The 24,885-nt window shown below is 43.0% G+C and overlaps 1 long non-coding RNA gene across 1 annotated transcript; it reads left to right on the forward strand.

Annotated features, from left to right (window-relative positions):
- Window positions 1-15,345: 15,345 nt before the first annotated feature.
- LOC106565212 (uncharacterized) lies at window positions 15,346-17,295 on the forward strand. Its single transcript, XR_006758174.1, has 3 exons — window positions 15,346-15,406; window positions 15,977-16,092; window positions 16,916-17,295. It is a non-coding gene; the product is annotated as an uncharacterized lncRNA (long non-coding RNA).
- The last annotated feature ends 7,590 nt before the right edge of the window (window positions 17,296-24,885 follow it).

Here is a 24,885-nt window from a genome sequence, read left to right on the forward strand (position 1 = left end):
TCATCAACATTTCAAAAGTCCACGAACTGTGGAGGGTATACAGTATTATTTGAATTATTCTTGTCTGCTGTATTTGCATCACTGTGTTGGATGTAGTCTTTAATGAACAGCCTTTATGAATAAGTAACCATGGTTCCTTTTATAATCCATATATGAAGCTACCGGAGGTCTTTGCTTTCAGCTATGTGCTTTGTTATGCTGCTTTAATTCCTTTATGTGATGATGATACCAAGTATTTATTATGAGGTGGGATATTAGTGTAAGGTCAAGACGTACCATCATATTGAATGGTTAGGCCCAATTGTTGCTGAACAAAATCCCATAGCATGTGTAGATAGAGAAGGTCTCGTCATGTGATGAAGGAAAAGAGGTCTGGAGGAAGTCTGCCAGGGACAGCCATATTGATGCCATGTGTGACTCACCAGTGTAGGCAGAGTAAATCTATTATATTGACAAGATAGCCGAGTGACCGCTCTAACGATGGAAATAGATTTCCTCAATGATTGAAGGCAGACATGATCAGGTGGGACCATTCTAGCCAATGAGAGGGCAGATACATGTGTGAACAGCAGGTACAACAAGTTGTTTTTCTCAAGGTTCCCAGAATGCCACATGCATCCACTTATAATCAGAACGTATGCAACAGCCTAAACATTATGAAACGTCTATTCAATCAAATAAGCCTCATGTAATTCGACACTCATAGACCTCCATACAAACAAGGGCTCATCTCACGCGGACAGATTTTGGGCGGAGTAAATTCTCTCGCTTCGCCTCTTCCTCTCTGGTGTATGTAAAAACCTTACTGTTTACCACTGATACAGGGTCATATCGTAAACATGCCCCTAATGGTTATGGTTGGAATTGGGGGGTTAGGTAATCTAATACCAGATCTATGGTTGGTGGAAATTGCCAGGAAATGTGACTCACCAACCAGTCTCTCCAGCATCCTATGTTCTTACGTGAAACATATGACCTTTTTGATTCCAGATACCAATTTGATCGAACTGATATGTGTCTGTCCCAGGTCCCCCAGTGTCTGCGTTTCATAGCAAGTGAGTCATGATATAAGACAGGTCGTGGGAGACAATGCCTCCAAATGGATTTAGAATTTTGGAATATTGATAAGTGGCAGTTTGGACGTCGAGTGTACATTGCCTCAATGCTCATTTTGTCCAAAACACTTGCAGACTCCAGTGATCATTATTGAACACAACAGCAAGTGGCCATTTTTTGTTATTAGTTTTGCGCTGTTGGCGGTAAGTGCACTTGATTCAGCAGCCCTAGGGCTGCGAAGTCAAAGTGTTCCCATTTGAAATGTAATGTGCCTGACAGTAGAACTCCACCTACCCGGCAGCCCCAGAGAGCAAATAAATTGCACCTATAGGCCTACCACTGGCCAATCAGATTGCTCAGATTATCATGTCTGCACAGTTTCCTCAAGCCAGAGCCTGTAAAAAGAAGCCTCGAACTCACAGCAGAAGTTTACACCGTGAGATTTCAAAACTTTTCAAACTATGACTAGAGAGAGACTCGACGACGTAAGCAAAACGCTGGTGTTTGTATGAGTAAGTTCATGTTGTTACTCAGCACTGTCAACACTTTTGTTCCACACTTTTAAAAGCCATAAAATAAGGCGTTATTCCGCTCACGCTACAACCAGCACCGCAGCTGCAATGAATGAGTGTAGCAAAGTGTTCCCTTAAGCTTGCGTTGTTATTATTAGCGGGAATGAATTGGTGCATGAGGCAGAAATAATGCAGTGCAACCTCGCCATCAGCTGGAAGACTGTCCCCTTCTCTCAGTGGAGGGAGGGAGAGCAGAGGGACGGTGAGTCGGGTGAGAGGCAGCCTCACCACTGCTTCCTTCCCTCCCCTCAGACTGACCATCAGATGCAGACCATTAGTCCAGTAAAAAAAAAAAGCGAATGATTATGCTCACTCAGCTGCGCCTCAAGTAATACAACATATTGTCTATTACCCGTGTGATCATATTCCATTATTTAAAAAATATATATAATTTCAAAATGGTCTGAGAACAATAATATTGGCAAGGCAATTCAAGCATAGCCAATATGCAGTGATAATATATTGGGCCTGCACAAATATCGTTACAGAACTGTTTTTAAGTCATTGAAATTTGGAGCCATTGAAATTTTTGCATATTGTCCCATGTACATATAGTAATTTACAGATAGTCCCTAACTAGCCCTATAGGGATATCCTTCATTAACCCACATTTACCACCGACATTACGATTGGGCCGCTTCCAGATGCACTCCGAATTGATGATTAGCTGTGTGCTGCCGGCTGTGGGCAGAATTGAAACAAACCCAACCTTCATTTACATTGTGTCACGACCACAAGTCTCACAAAACTCTGTTTTGTAAGAGACTGACTTTATGACCAAAATTATCCTATTTACACTTTGTAGTAAATTTTGACAGTAAAAAAAAAAAAAATCTGACTCATAATGATACCAAACTGGCTGTTTTCTAAATGAGGAGTTGTTTTTCATGGGCAGTCGCTCTTTAAGTGAGCTTTCACAATGTTGCTTCATGTTCTGACCTGCCTTCTCTCTACGCTTCGACTCTTGTTGAAAAATAGGAAGGAGATTGCGCGTTACTTTGAGACTCAGAATTCTCACAGTGCCTTCCAACACATTTTTACATTTTAGTCATTTAGCAGACGCTCTTATCCAGAGCGACTTACAGTAGTGAATGCATACATTTTCATACATTTCATAAATTTTTTGGTTTGTTTTATTCGTACTGGTCCCCCGTGGGAATCAAACCCACAACCCTGGTGTTGCAAACACCATGCTCTACCAACTGAGCCACACGGAACCCTGCTCAAAGATGGCTTATACATCCCACCCAACAAAAGTGAGTAGTCTCTCTGAAGAGACAGATTGTGACCAAGCCGAGCCACCATTAGCTTACTGATCTTTATCTCCTTCGGTAAGAGGAAGAGAGGCTCCACGGGAAGTGCCAGTCCCCCCAAAAAGGCTGCTTTAACAGCAGCAGCCTCCCCTGGACCCTCTGTGGACGAGGCTCCAATTGAGAAGGCTCAAGATAGAGCCCAGAAGAAATCCCCTGGGCAAGTTATTAAAGGTAAATGTCTGCAGAGAAACATCTCTCAAAGCTCTCTCCTGACTTTGTTTAACAAAAACCCATGCAAAGTAGCCTGGTCCCAGATCTGTTTGTGCTTTTGTCTGCTCAATTGTCATTGTCAAGCCAAATAGTCTGGCCTTTCAGCAATCACCCACATGAAACACTATCTTTTATGAGCTTGAGGAGAACAGATGACTTGAGCCTGATTGGATAACCCCCACGGCTAAGCAATCACAAGGGTTATACAAATACTGGAATTGTACAGTTTTTTTCTTTTCTCTATTTTAGCTCCATATGAAAACACATACAAGCTCAGATCCCAATCCCGTTTCATGCTAACAGTTCCTAGCATCAGAGCATGGATATTTTTTCTCCATTACTCAGCCCCCTAGCCTTGGAATTCCCTCCAAGCCAACCTAAAACTACAGGACCCGGTGTCCCTGGAGGAGTTTAAAAGACAAATAGATGAACAGGTTGTTAAGGCATGTAGCTGTTTCTAGTTGTCACCCGAAGTCATTAGTCATTTTGCTTGAAGTATTTCGGATACTGTAATGGCCCTGTGATTTATTCCAGGCTCTAATAATGCTTGATGTATTTGCACTCAGATGTTTTTCTTGCTTGTACATGTTTGTTACTGGCGTGCTGCTTATTGTAATGATGTATCATCGTCTGGTTGATGTCATCTGCCTGTTTGTCTGAAACGTATGTGTTGATGCTGCTGTCTTGGTCCATGGTCTCTCTTGAAAAGGAGATTTTTTTTTATCTCAACAAGACTAACCTGGTAAAATAAATAAAATAGATTGCACTGCTGTCTGGTTGCTTAGCAATTGTTTTTTGTTTGTCTTGATGTAACCCCTCTGGCTGCTAGCTCATGTCAAATTTCTCCAACTAAATACATTGCAATTTCAACCACAAAACTTCTTAGCTTTGATTTTAAACATCAAAATACAAATGCTTTGCCTAGCAAAGATATAAATGTTTGTTTTGACTTCAAATTCAAAATTTACTTAACACATGCTGTCATGGAATTTTTTTCAATCTTACAGTATGTTCACCAAACAATCAGTGATCTTGCACAACATCAGTCTGCATACTGTACTGTTGAGAAGAGCTTGCAAGTAATTATACAATGGGTAGGTCTAATCCTGATTTGTATGAACCTTGCTGTCTATCTCCGACATTTGCAACATTGTTTTAATATTCAAATACATCTCCAGCTGTCCCATAGTAATGAACGTGTCGGGAGTCGGGACAAGACAGAAAGGCAGGCAGCGTGTCTCAGCCAACCAAAATCATGATTCAGCTGACATTTTTATGGATATATACAAAGAAATGTCAATTGAAAAAAGTGAAAACGAAACAAAGTGTAGCTAGTTTGCAGTCTTTCCAGCTTCAGTTGGAAGTGATTGTGTTAGATATGTTGTTGGCTAGCTCCTCTGAACAACAGTGTCCTGACGAGTGAGCACATTTTCTATGCCAAGTGAAATCACACATCATTAGCTAATTGTTATGGATGTGTGCAAATAAATGTCACAAGAAAACAGCTTAAACAAATGAAAATGCAGCTACTTTGCTGTTATTCTGGCTGCACTTTTTGACTTGACTAAATTAGCCGCAGTTGGATAGCTAGCAAGGGATAAGAATGTTGCCAGCCAGTATGGCAATGGAACATTTAGACAAACGACTGGGTCGCGTCCATAGATACAGAACAAAAAGACTGAACGACTGGGTCGTGTCTCTAGTGTTATATCGCCACTGTTGGCCAGCCCTCGACTTCGTCTCAGGCCTAACAACACCTGTTCTAATATATTCTCCAAACACTGGCTTCTCAGGCGTTACCACTTAAGTATTTCACTGAAGATCAACTCCAAATTTGTAGTCTGACTTCCTGTGTGCTGTTGTATTTCAGTGAGGCCCAAGCTGATGAAGCTGGCTGCCGAGGTGAAGCCCGGCCAGAAGGGCAAGAAAATGAAAGCAGCAGACAGATCTGCGGAGGTGTCAACAACACACACCTCAAAAGCACCTCCACAGCTACCTTCCCAACTCTGCCTCTTTCCATTTGCAGGGAGCCGCCCTGCAAATGGAAAGAGGTAGGTCTCAACGTTCGCTCGCTCTCTCAGCATAGAGATTCCTAAAACCCATAGCATTAGTAATTAGCAATGTAATAGTAATATGTGTGGTAATACCACTGTTATTATAACCTGTTTACTTATTTAACCCTTATTTTACCAGGTAAGTTAACTGAGAACACATTCTCATTTACAACAAGACCTGGGGAATAGTTACAGGGGAGAGGAAGGGGGATGAATGAGCCAATTGGAAGCTGTGGGTGATTAGATGGCCATGATGGTATGAGGGCCAGATTGGGAATTTAGCCAGGACACCGGGGTTAACACCCCTACTCTTACAATAAGTGCCATGGGATCTTTAATGACCACAAAGAGTCAGGTCACCAGTTTAACGTCCCATCTGTAAGACGGCACTCTACACAGGGCAATATCCCCAATCACTGCCCTGGGACATTGGGATATTTTTTTAGCCCAGAAGATGGAGTGCCTCTTACTGGCCCTCCAACACCACTTCCAGCAGCATGTGTTCTCCCAGCAGATCAACCCTGCTTAGCTTCAGAGGTAAGCCAGCAGTGGGATGCAGGGTGGTATGCTGCTGTGTTGTGTTGATAACATTTGTGTGTTCGCTCCAGGTGTTCTTTACCTCTTGTCAAGGACCAGATGAGCCTGGTGGTTGACAGGAGTTCACCCACTGTCCCTGGGCCTGCCCCCAGCTCTAGCTCCCTGAGAGAGCAGCTCCAAGCAGTCCCTGTCACCCAGCCTGCCTCCACCACAGCAGAACCAGAGACCTGCATAGTCCCACAGAGGTAACATTGGCCAACTGCTACTGTTACAACCAATAACTGTATCACCTGTCATATGATTAAACATAGCATGAACCCAAACTTGCATGGCTAAATGAGGTTCAATTTTCTATCTAGTTCCTCTCGCTCCTCTCCAGCCCTGTGGTGATGTCTCGCTCAGCCATGGAAGCCCCCTCGGCCAGCTCCTCCTCCTCCACCATGGATGAATTTGACGAGCTGATGAATGAGTTCATAGGCTACTATCACGAGCTGTGGGCTGGACCCCAGCAAGGGATTTGACGACCTCCTGCTGGAGCTGAATGAGGTGATCGGCAGCTAGACTGGCCACCTGATACTCTGTTCACGACCTTGAACCAACCCTTGTTCTAGAGTAGAACCTATGTTCCTCATCACCCTCAGATCCTCAAAAAGTTATACAGCTGCCCCATCGAGAGCATCTTGCCTGGCTGCATCACCGCATGGTAAAGCAACTGCTTGGCATCCGACCGCAAGGCGCTACAGAAAGTAGTGCGTATGGCCCAGTACATCACTGGGGCCGAGCTCCCTGCCATCCAGGACCTCTACACCAGGTGGTGTCATAGGAAGGCCCACATTTTTTTGAAAAGCTCCAGCCACCCAAGCCACAGACTGTTCTCTCGACTACTGCATGGCAAGCGGTACCAATGCACCAAGTCTGGAACCAACAGGACACCGAACAGCTTCTACCCTCAAGCCATACGACTTATAAACAAGACTGCTAAATAGCTAATCAAAAGGCTACCCAGTCCCTTTTTTGCACCAACTCTCTTGCACGGACTCTATGCACACATACTGGACTACACACACACATACTGGACTACACACACACATACTGGACTACACACACACACACACACACACACACACACACACACACACACACACACACACACACACACACACACACACACACACACACACACACACACACACACACAATTTTCTACTCCTTATCCAGTGGCAACAAAAAGTATGTGAACCCTTTGGAATTACCTGGATTTCTGCATAAATTGGTCATCAAATTTGATCTGATCTTCATCTAAGTCACAATAATAGACAACAAAGTGTGCTTAAACTAATAACGCACAAATTATTGTATTTTTCTTGTCTATATTGAATACATAATTTAAACATTCACAGTGTAGGTTGGAAAAAGCATGTGAACCCCTAGGCTAATGACCTCTCCAAAAGCTAATTGGAGTCATGAGTCAGCTAACCTGGAGTTCAATCAATGGGACAAGATTGGAGATGTTGGTTAGTGCTGCCTTGCCCTATAACAAACACTCAGAAAATTTGAATTTGCTATTCACAAGAAGCATTGCCTTATGTGAATGCCTCGAACAAAAGAGATCTCACAAGACCTCAGATTAAGAATTGTTGACTTGCATAAAGCTGGAAAGGGTTAAAAAAGTATCTCTAAAAGCCTTGATGTGCATCAGTCCACGGAAAGACAAATTGTCTATAAGTGGAGAAAGTTCAGCACTGTTGCTACTCTCCCTAGGAGTGGCCGTCCTGCAAAGATGACTGCAAGAGCACAGCGCAGAATGCTCAATGAAGTTAAGAAGAATCCTAGAGTGTCAGCTAAAGACTTACAGAAATCTCTGGAACATGCTAACATCTCTGTTGATGTGTCTTTGATACGTAAAACACTAAACAAGAATGGTGTTCATGGGAGGACACCACGGAAGAAGCAACTGCTGTCCCCCCAAAAATATTGCTGCATGTCTGAAGTTTGCAAAAGTGCACCTGGATGTTCCACGGCGCTTCTGGCAAAATATTCTGTGAACAGATGAAACTACAGTTGAGTTGTTTGGAAGGAACACACAACACTTTGTGTGGAGAAAAAAAGGCACAGCACACCAACATCAAAACCTCATCCCAACTGTAAACTATGGTGGAGGGAGCATCATGGTTTGGGGCTGCTTTGCTGCCTCAGGGCCTGGACAGCTTGCTATCATCGACAGATAAATGAATTCCCAAGTTTATCAAAACATTTTTATAAACTTGAGAATGTTAGGCTATATGTCCGCCAATTGAATCTCAACAGAAGTTGGGTGATGCAACAGGACAACGACCCAAAACACAGAAGTAAATCAACAACACAATGGCTTCAACAGAAGAAATACGCCTTCTGGAGTGGCCCAGTCAGAGTCCTGACCTCAACCCGATTAAGATGCTTTGACATGACCTCAAGAGAGCAGTTCACACCAGACATCCCAAGAATATTGCTGAACTGAAACAGTTTTGTAAAGAGGAATGGTCCAAAATTCCTCCTGACCGTTGTGCAGATCTGATCCGCAACTACAGAAAACGTTTGGTTGAGGTTATTGCTGCCAAAGGAGGGTCAGCCATTTATTAAATACAAGGGTTCACATACTTTTTTCCACCATTCACTGTGAATGTTCACACGGTGTGTTCAATAAAGACATGAAAAACATATAATTGTTTGTGTGTTATTAGTTTAAGCAGACTGTGTTTGTCTATTGTTGTGACCTAGATGAAGATCAGATCACATTTTATGACCAATTTATGCAGAAATCCAGGTATTTCCAACTTTTTCTTGACACTGTATATATAGCCATGTTATTTTTACTGGTGATTTTACTGGTTATTTTACTGGTTTTTCACTGTGTATTTATTCCTCGTGTCACTATTTGTATTTTCTTTCCTTCTCTTTAACGCTGCATTGTTGGATCCGTAAGTATGCATTTCACTGTTAGTTTACACATGTTGTCTATGAAGCATGTGACACATATTTGTTTATTTATTTGACCAGTAGGATTTCAAGTGACCACCATAAACTAACCATCAACAACTCAGTCAACCACCAGAACTAAATAACAGTTGAACTTCAACTTACCGTACCTCCAGTGCAACTTGCAGGGCGTCACCTATCACTGCCATAGAGGAGGGTTGATTTGACACATTTCCTCATTTATTTTTGTGGAATATACGATTTTATGCTACTGAAAATCCCCAACCACCTCCATCGTCTATCTGCCCATGCCGTCTGAGTAGAGACTGGGGTTGCTACAACATGTCAACAGAGGGGACTGGAGTGCTTATTTTCTATTATTTTCAATTTCTTCAGTAAAAAAAATATATTTAATGTAGTTATATTTTATTGTTTTTACTCTGTCCTTACTTTTCTTTTCACGTTTTTCTCATGGAAAAACAATCCCTTGTGTATTTTGACATCTGCACATTTTAGGATTATTTGATACTGAAATACTTGGGTAATGATATTTCTTTAATGGAAATGAACAGAATTGTAGTTTTTTTCAAACATCCTCAGGTAATTCCCCATCTTTGCATTGTAAAGGGCTTGTGGTTCAATCATGTATCATTGTTGATGCAGAAAGAGTGAATCTGTATACCGTCTATGACACCTTTAAACAATAGCTAACAGGGAAAGCAGGATGTCACAAACTGCAGTTAGCCTGCTCCTGCCTTTTGTATCTGCCGTGTGCCGCATCCACTGTCTGACTGACACCAAACATTTGTTTAGAAGAACTCTAGTTCTGAACCGATATAATGGTAAACATAGATCGGTTTTGGGAACTTTGAGCAGGCTATATTTAAGACGAATTATGACAATCAGCATTGGGGTCAATTCCAATTGAATTTGAAATTCCAATTCAATTCTTGAATTCAAATCAAACCAATTTTTATTTGTCACATGCGCCGAATACAACAGGTGGTAGACCTTATAGTGAAATGCTTACTTACAAGCCCTTAACCAACAATGCAGTTTTAGTAAAAATAAAAAAATAAACAATACAAGAAATAAAGTAACAAATAATTAAAGAGCAGCAGTAACATAACAATAGTGAGGCTATATACAGGGGGGTACCGGTACAGAGTCAATGTGTGGGGGCACCGGTTAGTCGAGGTAATTGAGGTAATTTGTACATATAGGTAGAGTTAAAGTGACTATGCATAGATAATAAACAGAGAAGAGCAGCAGCGTAAAAGGGGAAGGGGGGGCAATGCAAATAGTCTGGGTAGCCATTTGATTAGCTGTTCAGGAGTCTTATGGCTTGGGGGTAGAAGATGTTGAGAAGCCTTTTGGACCTAGACTTGGCACTCGGGTACCACTTGCTGTGCGTAGCAGAGAGAACAGTTTATGACTAGGGTGGCTGGAGTCTTTGACAATTTTTAGGGCCTTCCTCTGACACCGCCTGGTATAGAGGTCCTGGATGGCAGGAAGCTTGGCCCCAGTGATGTATTGGGCCATACGCACTACCCTCTGTAGTGCCTTGCGGTCAGAGTCCGAGCAGTTGCCATACCAGGCAGTGATGCAACCAGTCAGGATGCTCTCGATGGTGCAGCTGTAGAACCGGAAAGCGGTACTCAGTGATGTGTTGTGTTGGATTTGCCCCAAACATAACGCTTTGTATTCTGGCCATACAATTAATTAATTTGCCACATTTTTAGCAGTTTTATTTTAGTTCCTTAGTGCTAACAGGATGCATATTTGGATTATTTGTATTCTGTTCAAGCTTACTTCTTTTCACTGTCATTTAGATTAGAAATGTGGAGTAACTACAATGTTGTTGATCCATCTTCAGTTTTCTCCTAACACAGCCATTAAACTCTGTAACTGTTTTAAAGTCACCATTGGCCTCATGGTGAAATCCCTGAGTGGTTGTTATTTCTGTATAACAAAAAAATCGACAACAAAGTTGCCTCTTTTACAATGGGGGTCAATAGGAAATAATGTTGGTTTTCCCCAATTTGTAGGCGTGGTCAATGGGAATTCCTTATTATTACGTGAATACCGACTGGGACTATGGAATACACAGGCCCATTATTGTATATTCACCAATATGTCACGGATGTATTTCACAATAGACCACAAAGGAATTCGAATTCCTTTGAGAATGTAGAATTCAACTCTGTTCAGTTCTTTTGCCACCACAGTGAAGAAATGGAATCCATTCACACCAGAGAAATGACCATGGCTCACTTGTTTCCTTGTTGCCAGCCCATGATGTGTCCTGTTGGCTCTGAAGGGAACATTGATTGGAAGTGAATCCAATCAACAAGCCGGAACTTGACTAACCATGGAGATGACTGCTATTTCTTCTTCAACACCACAGGCGCTAAGGTAGGGGCCATAAGAAATAAGGGTGTTCACAGAAACGTGTTCTATTGTATAGTATCACACAGTGACACAGTCACAGTTTTGGAGGTATGCGCATGAGGTATAAGTCAGTACTCTGTATTGACTTTGTTGTGTCTGTGTCTCCTGGTGCAGGGTGACAGCTGCCCCTTCAGACACTGTCAAGCCGCCAAGGGCAGTAATTTGGTCTGCAGCCTGTGGCAGGAGAGACGCTGCTCCTAACAGGTCTCCATGTTCTGCCACATGCAGATCAAGGTAAGGATAGGGCGCATTCTCTCTTTCAGGGACCATCTTTGTTAATCATTTCCTTTGTAAACCCAAACAAATAAGTATTTCAGGAATATGCCATTAAAGCTTTGCCAACTCGAGGCTGTGTGTGTCTCAAGTGGGCGTTATAGAGGGGAAGAGAAAGACCATGTCTTAAACCAGGTTCATGGGCTGTAGATCTGTTCCGGAAATGTCGAGTGGGACATTTTGGGCTGTTTTGTCTTATTCAACAAAATTCTCATATTTCTATCGTGGGTTTTAAGTAGGGTTGAAAAATTCTGGGAACTTTCAATACTGTCACGTCCTGACCATGGTAAGCTGTTATTTTCTATGGTAGAGTAGGTCAGGGCGTGACAGGGGGGGTTATTCTATGTGTTCTATTTCTATGTTGTTAGGTTCTAGTTTTTGTATTTCTATGTTGGTTTGTTTGGGATGATCTCCAATGCGATCTGTGCCCGCGCCCCGCATTCGTTGTGATAGGTTGAGCATTCAGCCAGGAAGGGTGGTGCCAGCTCAGCGCTCCTGGTCTCCAGTTCGCCTTCTTGGTCCAGGATATCCTGCACCGGCGCTGCGCACTGTGTCACCAGTGCGTATTCACAGCCCAGTTCATCCTGTGCCAGCTCCCCACGTTTTCCGGGCGAAAGTAAGCATCCAGCCAGGACGGGTTGTGCCAGCTATACGCTCGAGACCTCCGGTGCGCCTCCACGGCCCAGTATATCCTGTGCCTGCCCCACGTACCCGGCCTCCAGTAAGTCTATCCAGCCTGGTACGTCCTGTGCCTGCTCCTCGCACTTGCCCTGAGGTGCGTGTCACCAGTCTGGCGCCACCTATGCCACTCCCACGCATCAGGCCTCCAGTGCGCCTGCCCAGTCCAGAGCTTCCGGCGACAGTTCCCAGTCCAGAGCTTCCGGCGACAGTTCCCAGTCCAGAGCTTCCGGCGACGGCCTGCAGCCCGGAACCTCCTGAGACGGCCTGCAGCCCAGAGCCTCCGGCGATGATCTACGGTCCAGTGGCACAGAAGCAGAGGGATCAGCGGGTGGAGCGGGGGATACGCCCCGAACCAGAGCCACCTCCTCTACTGGAGGATGCGCTGGATGATAAGGTTTTGGGTACGGGGGGGGTACTGTCACATCCTGACCATGGCAAGCTGTTATTTTCTATGGTAGAGTAGGTCAGGGCGTGACAGGGGGGTTTATTCTATGTTAGGTTCTAGTTTTTGTATTTCTATGTTGGTTTGTTTGGGATGATCTCCAATTAGAGGCAGCTGGTCCTCATTGTCTCTAATTGGAGATCATACTAAAGTAGGGGTTTTTCTACCTGGGTTTTGTGGGTGATTATTTTTGAGTAGTGTTTGTTTCACCTCTGTGTGTCACGTCCTGACCAGTAGAGGGAGTATTTGTTTTTATTTTGGTCAGGAAGTGGCAGAGGGTATTTGTTTTATGTGGTTTGGGGTGTGTGTGTGTTGTATTTAAAGGGGGTTTGATTTGTTAGTTCCGGGTTTTGGGTTATGTTCTATGTTTGTATTTCTATGTTCTTTCTAGTTCTTTATATTTCTGTGTCTATGTTTGGCTGTTGGACTCTCAATTGGAGCCAGGTGTTTTTAGTTGCCTCTGATTGAGAGTCCTATATATAGGTATGTGTTTTGTTTTGTAGTTTGTGGAAGATTGTTCCATGTATAGCTTATGGCCTTACAGGACTGTTTATTCGTCGTTGTGTTTCTTTTGGTGTACGTGTTTATTTTGGTTTTTCCTTCTTTCCGTAATAAAAGAAGATGAGTACACATATACCTGCTGCGTTTTGGTCTCAATCCGACGACAACCGTTACACTGTGTCACGGTTTGTTTTGTTTATTCAGTTTATTTATGTATTGCATAGTTTCACAGATTAAATAAAATGTGGAACGACACACACGCTGCACCTTGGTCCTCTTCTCCTTATGACAACCGTGACAAATACATTCCCTGGTTTTCAAGAAATCCTGGTTGGAGGATTCCGAGTTTCCTACTTATTCCCTCCTGATTCCGGGAATCCTCCAACTGCGATTTCGGGAAAACCATGGAATATACTGAAAGTTCCGGAATATGAAAACCTTAGTTTTGAGTCATAACCATCGAAATATCTGTGTTCCATTCTATTTTTTTATTAAATTCAGAATCCTTTTTAATTGAAAAAATAACAAGGGTACCCCGCCTCTGTTTTGCTAAAAAGGTTGAGGCATGGGCCTGGAGAAATGTAACCACTTTCAAATTCATACACAGAGCTATGGATGCAAGGACAGACCAAAAGTATAGTTTTAACCATGTTTTGAGTATATATAGTGTTTGTTTACATATACATTGGAGTAAAACAAGCTGATATTTTGGATTCTCATGGAGTGTGACAGTTGAACTAAGCTCATGAGGCATTTCTAAGTTATATTCTTCAAGAATCAATGGGTATATATCATACATTTTTAAGTCCAGAAATGCATGTAGCAAATAAGGATTCTAGCTTTAAATTAGCTGTCAGTGTTGCTACATGTTCTGACCTGCCCTCTCCCTCTTTCCTTCTTGTAGAAAAATACTATAGAAAGGAGATTGCATGTTACTTTGAGACCCATCCTGCTGGCTGCCAGAAGCCGCACTGTGCCTTCCACCATGACAAACCCCACTTCATAGAAGGCCACTACGTACCACCCAACAAAAGTGCGTAGTCGCTCTCAAGAGGCCGATCCTGACCAAGACACCATTAGCTTACTGATCTTTACCTCCTTAGCATCAAGGGAAGCATTGGAGTCAACATGGGGGCCAGCATCCCTGTGGGAAGCTTTCGACAGCTTGTAGAGTCCATGCCCCGACGAATATAGGCTGTTCTGAGGGCAAAAGAGGGCGCAACTCAATATTAGGGAGGTGCAGGGGCGGAAATCCCGGGGGGGGGACGGGGGGACACGACCCCCCCCATCCTGGGAAAAATATGATTTGTCCCCCCCAATATATCACTGAAACATAACTATGTAATTTAAATAATATTAATAATACGCAATGAAAGCAATTGTGCTGATTATAGACACTTAATAGCGCATTTTTAAGTTTCAAAAGATTGCGACCCCCCCGCCCTTTGATCACAATGGTTTGATCCACTGCCAGTTCCTTAGCTTGCTACGTAACTGCCGTGAGGTTCATCCAGTCAATCGCGCGCACACACACTAGCTGAATGTGCAGAGCTTGCGCGCAAATATTAACTATTAAGCTAGCTAGTACCTATTCCATTTATGTGGCGCCATCAAAGATGGAATCAGCATGCAGATGATGTAAGTTAGTGCTTCAAAGTCCCTGTGATAAGGTTAGCGATAAACTGAAGTCCAAACTGAACAGAACTACACTCTCTTCTACCATTGTCTTAAATATATTTAATGGTCTCGTTGCAAAAGCTAAATTGTCGCAAGGGAACTTTTATTTATTTATTTTATTTCACCTTTATTTAACCCGGGTAGCAAAGATTATAGCAAACACCACTGAAACTGAATTGGTGCTCGCTAGCTTTGCAAATTCAGCTATTGTTGGAAGCCAGCCAATATGAAACAAACTATTAAAATGACAAAAGGTTGCAGCATATGTTGTGTAAATGGTGAACTCATACAGCTGTCAACTCTTGTCATTTTAATCCGTTTCACATTTGCTAGCTACCTTTTAGATCGAAGCCCATATAGAATGATTGAAGATGATAGAAGCCCATCTCCTACTGTAAATAACCTACACACTGTGTGTGTAGCCAGCCAGCCAGGTAGAAAAATGGCAGAAAAATAAAAGACGGACATCAGAGTATTTTTCAATACACCAAAACGCATAGTAAGAACCCTAGTAGCCTAATATCTCAAAGACTAGTTGATAAAATGTTCATAAGAAAGAAATGAAATTCTAATGGAAATGTTTCACAATGATGTCATTAGGCAGAGCAGGCAACAGATGGCACACAGACAGCAGAGTTGGGGACAGATATGCAGGGACAGACTGGCAGAGACAGGGAGTCTCAGGTAAGTTTGTTGAGTCTTTGTTTGGCAACATTATGAAAGGTTCTCAATTTTTTTGACTTGTAAAATAGGAACATAATTGGAAAATGCCATGGATACCCCCACTCTCAACTTAAATTGGTGACTGAACTAAGATTTGTTAAAGGCAATGGTATTGCTGTTGTGATTAGTTGTGTAGTTTTGGGTACCGGTAGTTAGGAGTACGGCAAACACCTTATTTCTTTGGTTCCTCAGTATACATTTACCATATTACAATGTAGGCTATGTGTTACAGCACTACTTTTGGTGTCCTCCTCAGGAATTGCTCTTGAGAAAATTTAATGTAATTGTCCCCTCCAAAGTGGATATCAGATTTTCGCCCCTGGGGAGGTGTTCCTAATGTTTGGACCCTCAGCTTCGTACATTCAGGATTGAGCTAAATAACATATTTGGGCTCACTTATGAACCTTCATCAGAACCAGATATTATCTGTAGTTACTGAACTGGATGGTTTTGTCACTCAGATTTGGCCCTAAAAGAAAAGGAGGAGCCTCATGAGAATCCTGTCCCTCTTGTCTCTGTCCCATTCCCCAGCCCAGCCAATCCACAGCTCTGTGGGGTCATCAAGGCGGAGACTCCGGTGAATGTTCCGAGACCCACAAACCTGCCTGTGGTCATCAACCGAGCAGATGATGATGAGGACGAAGATGGTAAGAAACACACCAAGACACTTTAATACCTATGTAGTGTACTTACTGTCATGTCACGTTTATTTAAAGTGCAATTTATAAATGTCACACAACACTTTACATGACTGAACCGGAAGACCAAACAATGTAGAGAGAAATATAATATAAACAACAATTAAAAGCCACATATTAATTAAGTAGCAAATAGTCCAAAGTGCAGGAAGGAGCTGTGAAGCGGAAAGATACCCAGCACAAAGCTACAGCTCAAAGATTCACAGCACAAAGCTACAGCTCAAAGATACACAGCACAAAGATACCCAGCGCAAAGATACCCAGCTCAAAGAAACAATGGAGCAGTCCTTCAAGGTGATTAGAGCGCTAGGTTAAAATTATATAGGGAGGTATTAATCATATTGATATTGTTTGGAAATAATTTATTTTTCAATTAATTTAGGAAATACCATTTGACCGCTTCATCTTTCAGTAACTCAGAGACAAAACAGGGTTGTATTTAAAAGACCTTAGAGGAATCCCCTTTAAGCTTTTCTGACTCGAGGCTGTGTGTCTCGAGTGGCCAATATAGAAACCTGGGTCAGGGACTGTACCCCTGCCTTTGGACCTGTCGGGAGGAACACATCCCAAATACATTCAGTAATGTCCTGCAATTTCTCTCAAAATGTTCCTTAGTCATTCTAATTCTAGATTTCTTTGCTTATTATCCTGTTTAGCTTCGAGAGGCTCATATAATCTACATTGAAACGTTATCTTAACAGTAGACACATTTTTTTTCATTATGTTGAATAAAATGTGTTATTGTCTTAACTCTAACTAGCCTCTCCCTCAGTTGAGATCAACAGTGAGACAAGGACACCTGAAGTTATCTGCATAAGACACCTGGAGGAGATCAGGCAGGAGAAGGTGGCTAAGTCCTAGGGACAGGTACAGGGTCAGGGGGACGACCCTTTCACTTCAGTCCCTGATACAACCACCTCTACCACTGCCCCAAAGAAAGGCACCACCAGCAAACTCGCAAAAAGCCAATGTGAAGACCTCTGTGATCTTCCTTGCCAAGAAGCTGGATGAGGACCAGGGGCCCATCCCCAGCCTCATGAAGGCCAAGCAGCCGGCTGTGGAAGCAACTCCAGGTGACTCCCATGGACCCACCCACCTAGCCTGTTAGGGATAGGGGGCAGTATTTACACGGCCAGATAAAAAACGTACCCGATTTAATCTGGTTATTACTACTGCCTAGAAACTAGAATATGCATATAATTATTGGCTTTGGATAGAAAACACCCTAAAGTTTCTAAAACTGTTTGAATGGTGTCTGTGAGTATAACAGAACTCATATGGCAGGCAAAAACCTGAGAAGATTCCTTACAGGAAGTGGCCTGTCTGACAATTTCTTGGGCTTCTTCACTCTCTTTATTGAAAACTGAGGATCTCTGCTGTAACGTGACATTTCCTACGGCTCCCATAGGCTCTCAGAAGGCGGCAAAAAGCTGGGTACTCTTCTGGCTGGGTACTCTGCTGACATAATCTAATGTTTTGCTTTCATTGTAAAGCCTTTTTCTAATCGGAGAGTGTGGTTAGATTAACGAGAGTCTTATCTTTAAAATGGTGTAAAATAGTCATATGTTTGAGAAATTGAAGTAATAGCATTTCTAAGGTATTTGAATAACGCGCCACGGGATTACACTGGCTGTTGAGTAGGTGGGACGCACCTAGCCCATAGAGGTTAACCAACTAGGCTTGTAATTTAAATGTTTTATTCGTATTTACAGATGGCATACAGGCACATGACAGTTCACATGTTCAAGAAGGAAGTTCTGCCAAAAAAACATATTTTGATAAAACATTTATGTTTACTTTCAAATGCCTCTCCCGTGGACGTGAGTCTTGTCTTTAAAATGGTGTAAAATAGTCATATGTTTGAGAAATTGAAGTAATAGCATTTCTAAGGTATTTGAATAACGCGCCACGGGATTCCACTGGCTGTTGAGTAGGTGAGACAATTTCATTTAACCTACCCTAGAGAGGCTAGACATGCCCAGCCGGAGGGCCCCTCCTGTGGGAGGAGTGAAGGTGAAAACCCTGGAGGAGATCCACAGGGAGAAGGCTTGCCAGGATGCAGGCCCAGGGACAGAAGGCGCCCAATGGGAAAATCCTAGGCTCTGCCTCAAACTCCGGAAAGGGAGGAGCCAAGAATCCACGCATACTGCGCATCAACAAAGTTGTCATGGTAATTTTTGCACTAGGGCCAAAAACGAATGAATGATGATGAATTACATTTAATATTTGCTTATGCATACCTTAGATAGAGAAAAAACACACCAATCTCTTTCATAATTTCTTTAAACAATAAAAGCTAATTCACTGACGTGGTCTTCCTGTCTGGGTTGGCGCCCCCCCTTGGGTTGTGCCATGGCGGAGATCGTTGTGGGCTATACTCGGCCTTGTCTTAGGACGGTAAGTTGGTGGTTGGAGACATCCCTCTAGTGGTGTGGGGGCTGTGCTTTGGCAAAGTGGGTGGGGTTATATCCTGCCTGTTTGGCCCTGTCCGGGGGTATCATCGGATGGGGCCACAGTGTCTTCTGATCCCTCCTGTCTCAGCCTCCAGTATTTATGCTGCAGTAGTTTATGTGTCGGGGGGCTAGGGTCAGTCTGTTACATCTGGAGTATTTCTCTTGTCTTATCCGGTGTCCTGTGTGAATTTAAATATGCTCTCTCTAATTCTCTCTTTCTCTCTTTCTGTCTTTCTCTCGGAGGACCTGAGCCCTAGGACCATGCCTCAGGACTACCTGGTATGATGACTCCTTGCTGTCCCCAGTCCACCTGGCCGTGCTGCTGCTCCAGTTTCAACTGTTCTGCCTGCGGCTATGGAACCCTGACCTGTTCACCGGACGTGCTTGTTGCACCCTCGACAACTACTATGATTATTATTATTTGAACATGCTGGTCATTTATGAACATTTTAACATCTTGACCATGTTCTGTTATAATATCCACCCTGCACAGCCAGAAGAGGACTGGCCACCCCTCATAGCCTGGTTCCTCTCTAGGTTTCTTCCTAGGTTTTTGGCCTTTCTAGGGAGTTTTTCCGAGGGAGTTTTTCCTAGCCACCGTGCTTCTTTCACATGCTTTGCTTGCTGTTTGGGGTTTTAGGCTGGGTTTCTGTACAACACTTTGAGATATCAGCTGATGTACGAAGGGCTATATAAATAAATTTGATTTGATTTGATCATCATTTCTGAAAATATATACAGTGAGCTCAAAAAGTATTGGGACATTGATGATGTTTTTGTTGTTTTGGCTCTGTACTCCAGAACTTTGGATTTGAAATTATACAATGACTATGAGATTAAAGTGCAGACGTTTACTTTATTTTGAGGGTATTTTCATCCATATTGGGTGAACTGTTTAGAAATTACAGCACTTTTTGTACATAGTCCCCTCATTTTAGGGGACCAAAAGTATTGGGGCAAATGGGGTATGATATTTGTGTGTCTAACTTTCTCACTCATCATTATGAGATGCTGGACCATGTTGCCTCCAATTGGTAGTAGACCATTCTTGATACACATGGAAAACTGTTGAGCGTGAAAAACCCAGCAGCTCAAACTGGGGCGCCTGGCACCTATTACCGTACCCCGTTCAAAGGCACTTAAATCTTTGGTCTTGTCCATTCACCCTCTGTCTCAAGGCTTAAAAATCCTTCTTTAACCTGTCTTCTCCCCTCATCTACACTGATTGAAGTGGATTTAACAAGTGACATCAATAAGGTATCAGAGCTTTTACCTAGATTCACCTGGTCAGTCTATGTCATGGAAAGAGCAGGTGTTCCTAATGTTTTCCACACTGTGAAGTTGGAATAATACATTGAAATTGTGAAAATTATGATAATGCCCTTTCAGTGTAAGAGATGTTTGAAAAGACAGACTGAAATTTCAGCCTGTTTAGATGAGATGGAGTTTTGGACTGCATGGTGATGTCACCAGACGATAAATTAGTTAATTGACCAAAAAGAAAGACTTCCAAACCTCTGTCAATAACAGCTAGTTTTTAGTTTTCCCCTCACCACTCAGACCACTCTCAGACATTCTTAGCAAAATTATTAGGGAGGTATTTTTGTTTCTTTTTGACAATTTTAATTGAAAACATTCTCAGAAAGGTACTTAATTGTTACCCAATATAACAATGATAACCATGATAACAATGGCTGCATTGGACCTTTAATCACTGAATCTGTGGTCCTGTTGTCTTTAGGCCTGCCCTGCTAACTGTCAGAGCGATGCTGTATCTGGTGCCAGTGTGAAGGTGAAGACCTTTGAGAAGATCATGCGTGAGAAGAGGCTTCGCAGGCCACAGCTGCCCGAAAGAGCAGGCCTCCATCAGCCAACCAGAGGGCTCCACTGAGGCAGAATCTGCACAGAAACAGCCCACAGACCCCGCCCTCCAGAAGGAGAAGAGTATGCCCTCTGTCATAGTGACGGTCAACCCACCGGCCACATACTTGCCCCCCTCATCACACTGGAGGCACCCGCCCCGGCATCCAAGGTCCCCCTCTGTCAGCACATCACTCTCAAACCCAAGGTAGCCCCCCCTGTTCTCTGCGCCTCCCCCAGCAGGGCTCTCCACTGAGGCAGACAGAGGCAGACCCACCATCCCTCAGCCCTAGGAGCTCCAGCATTGCCCCAGGCAAGAGGAAGAGAGGCTCCACGGGAAGTGCCAGTCCCCCAAAAAAGGCTGCTTTAACAGCAGCAGCCTCCCCTGGACCCTCTGTGGATGAGGCTCCGGTTGAGAAGGCTCAAGATAGAGCCCAGAAGAAATCCCCTGGGAAAGCTACTAAAGCTAAAGGTATATGCCTCCAGAGAAAATTGTCTCAAAATGTTCCTGTACTTGTTTAACCTGCCCTAAGGTCGATGTCCACTCCTCCGTGGAAATCGAATTAGCATAATCCAAAAATCACCATAAAAATCTGTCAGTTTATCTAGAGATATCATTTTTTTGCAATGGATGTGTCTCAATCCACCGCATCCACCTATGTAACACTTACGCATCTGCGGTGAAAAGTGACAGAGCGAGAGCAGTGTATGTCAGACCATGAGACATCCCGAAAATCAGTCTTCTCACAAAATCGTCTGTAGCGTCCAAACGGTTTGGTCTACAAACTAGTGATCTACGACCCCCATAAGCATCTTGGTACTCGTCTGAAGTCAGTACAGCCTGTCTGTAGCGTCCAAACAGTTTGGGCTACACACTAATACAGTGCATTCGGAAAGTATTCAGACCCCTTGACATTTTTCCACATTTTGTTGCATTACAGCCTTCTTCTAAAATGGATTAAATAGTATCTTTCCCCCATCAATCTACATAAAATACCCCATAATGACGAAGCAAAAACAGTTTTTTTTTAAAATGAAACTTAATTTTCACATTTATATAAGTATTCAGTCCCTTTACTCAGTACCTTGTTTAAGCACCTTTGGCAGTGATTACAGCCTCAAATCTTCTTGGGTATGACGCTACAAGCTTAGCACACCAGTATTTGGGGAGTTTCTCCCATTCTTCTCTGCAGATCCTCTCAAGCTCTGTCAGGTTGGATGGGGAGCGTCGCTGAAAAGCTATTTTCAGGTCTCTCCAGAGATGTTTGATCTGGTTCAAGTCCGGGCTCTGGCTGGGCCACTCAAGGACATTCAGAGACTTGTCCCGAAGCAACTCCTGCGTTGTCTTGGCTGTCTGCTTAGGGTCGCTGTCTTGTTGGAAGGTGAACCTTCACCCCAGTCTGAGGTCCTGAGCGCTCTGGAGCAGGTTTTCATCAAGGATCTCTCTGTACTTTGCTCAGTTCATCTTTGCCTTCATCTTTGCCTCGATCCTGACTAGTCTCCCAGCCCCTGCCGCTGAAAAACATCCCCACAGCATGATGCTGACACCACCATGCTTCACCATAGAGATGGTGTCAGGTTTCTTCCAGACGTGACGCTTGGCATTCAGGCCATAGAGTTCAATCTTGGTTTCATCAGACCAGAAATGTTGGCAAACTCCAAGTGGGCTGTCATGTGCCTTTAACTGATGAGTGGCTTCCGTCTGGCCACTCTTCCATAAAGGCCTGATTGGTTGAGTACTGCAGAGACAGTTGATCTTCTAGAAGGTTCTCCCATCGCGCAGTCAGAGTGACTATCGGGTTGTTGGTCACATCCCTGACCAAGGCCCTGAAAATAGCTGCTTCAACTAAGTACAGAGCAAAGTTTCAGAATACTTTTGTAAATGTGATATTTCAGTTTTTGCTTTGTCATTATAGGGTATTGTGTGTAGATTGAGGGGGGTGGGGGGGGGGAGTATTTCATCCATTTTAGAATAAGGCTGTAACATAACAAAATGTCGAAAAATTCAAGGGGTCTGAATATTTTCCGAATGGACTGTAAGTGAAAAAAGAAAATACAATCTCTATCTTGCTTCTCCTTCATTTTGCTTGCTTTTCCTTCATGCAGTGCTAGCTAGCTGTATCTTATGCTTTCAGTACTAAATTCAGTCTCTGTTCTGTTGACTGGGTGGACAACATGTCAGTTCATGCTGCAAGAGCTCTGATTGGAGGATGCCCTCCGGAAGTTGTCATAATTACTGTGTAAGTCTACGGAAGGGGGTGAGAGTCATGAGCCTCATAGGTTTTGTATTGAAGTCAATGTATCCAGAGGAGGACGGAAGCAAGCTGTCCTCCGGCTACACCGTGGTGCTACCCTACAGAGTGCTGTTGAGGCTACTGTAGAACTTCATTGCAAAATAGTTTGTTTTAATCAATTATTTCGTGATGTGATTATATTTAGTATAGTTTTATCTAAAAAGGTTAACTTTTTAAACGTTTTACAATTTAGATTTTTCTGAAAATCACTGAGGTCCTCCCTTTCCTCCTCTGAGGAGCCTCCACTGGCTTATGTTCATCACCTGATACCCCGTTGACAACCTTGGACCTACCCTTGTTCTAGAGTAAAGCCTACGTTCATCATCACCAGTAGGATTTCAAATGACCACCGGAACACCAACCCTCAGTCAGCCACGAGAAATAAACAACAATTAAACTTCAACCTACCGCCAGCGCAACTGGCAGGGCATCATCCATCACTGCCATAGAGGGATGATTTGACACATCTTCTCATTTATCTTTGGGAAAAGTATGTTTTTATGTTACTGAATATCCCCAACTAGCTCTACCACCGATCTGCCCATGCCAACTGAGTAGAGACTGGGGTTGCTTCAACATATCATTAGAGGGGGCTGGAGGACTCATTTTTCTATTATTTCCTATTTCTTCAATTAAAAAGGGCATTCATTCTATTTTAAATGTTTAGATGTTATTGTTTTTACTCTGTTTTTAATATTTAATAGTTGTTTGACTTTTTTTATTTTTTATTATTTGATGGCACTGGTCTCGACTCACAAGCCTGTCAGCCATGGATGTTCAATCATGTATCATTGTTGATGAAGAAAGAGTGTATACTGTGCATACTGTGTATGCCAGCTTTAAACAATAACGAACAGGGCTAGCACGTTTTCGTGAGAAGATCCATTTTCGGGATATCTATTGGTCTTACAAACCCCGCTCTAGCTCTGCCACCTTTCACCGCAGGTGTGGAAGTGCAACACTGGCGGATGCGGTCGATTTGAGACGCATCCAGTGCGAAAAAAACATGTGTGTCACCCATGCGTCAATCGACTCTAGGAGGTTAAAAGAGAATGAATCGTTGTTTAAAGAGAATGAATCGTTTGCGAACTGCACATCAATACAATACACTGTCTTGGTTTTCTTAGTCTTTTTAACTTTGACTTTGTTTCTTAATTGTTCATTTAATTGGCATTCAAATCATACAGTATATCGCCTTTTTAACTTTGACGACTTTGTTTCTTAATATTTCATTTAATTGGCATTCAAATCATACGGTGTATCGCCTTGAAATGACATTGCAGTACAAAAATCAGAACTGTGAAGTCTAGGATTGACAACTCTAGGTTTTCTAACTCCAGGTTTGACTCCTTTCTTTTTCGTTCTTGAATGATGCAAGAACATTGTAAGAGAAACTTAAAAATAACATCTAAGTCTTCCTCCACTTTAGCATCCCACACCTCGGAATAAAAGTGTCTTGTGAAAAAGGAGGCTCTTCTAGGGAGAAAGAGGCCCCGGGGTGACATTTTCTCTATATACAGATATAGGATCAGCGTAACCTCCCCCAATAACATTAAAGAGCAACTTCCCCTAAAATGCAACTAATCCCTTTGAAAATGGCCTTATGTGGCATAGACATGAGTAATAAACATTTATTATAGTGTCAAAATTTACTACAAAGTGTAAAGTCAGTCTCTTCTAAAATGGAGTTTGGAACCTCAGTACGTCACAACGAGTAAATTAACGTTGGGTTTGGATTACAAGTATGTCAACAAATCATGCCCTCTTTTGCCAAGCTCCACGTGCAATTCGCCCCTCCGCCCACTTTGCTTCCCTTCATTGAAAGGGGCTCTGTTGTTTCATTGCCCCCAATGTGTTCAAAGGATCACAGACCCTATGCGGATTGACCGTGCCTCCACAGGCAAATTTATATAGTTTGCATGCCCTGCCGAAGGACCCTAGAATGAGGAATAGGTGGTTGGAGTTTATCGGTCCTCAAGTCTGCACCAGTAACTTTAGCTTGGTGTGCAATGACCAGTGGTGGTGAGTATAACCAGAGATACTGGAATATAATGACCTCTCTGGTGTAACGTAGCTAACAATGTTAGAAGAAAATCACATGAAGAAAATGGCGCCGATAGATCGGACAGGCGTGC

This window comes from Salmo salar, chromosome ssa12, assembly GCF_905237065.1.
Source record: "Salmo salar chromosome ssa12, Ssal_v3.1, whole genome shotgun sequence".
NCBI classification, from domain to species: domain Eukaryota; kingdom Metazoa; phylum Chordata; class Actinopteri; order Salmoniformes; family Salmonidae; genus Salmo; species Salmo salar.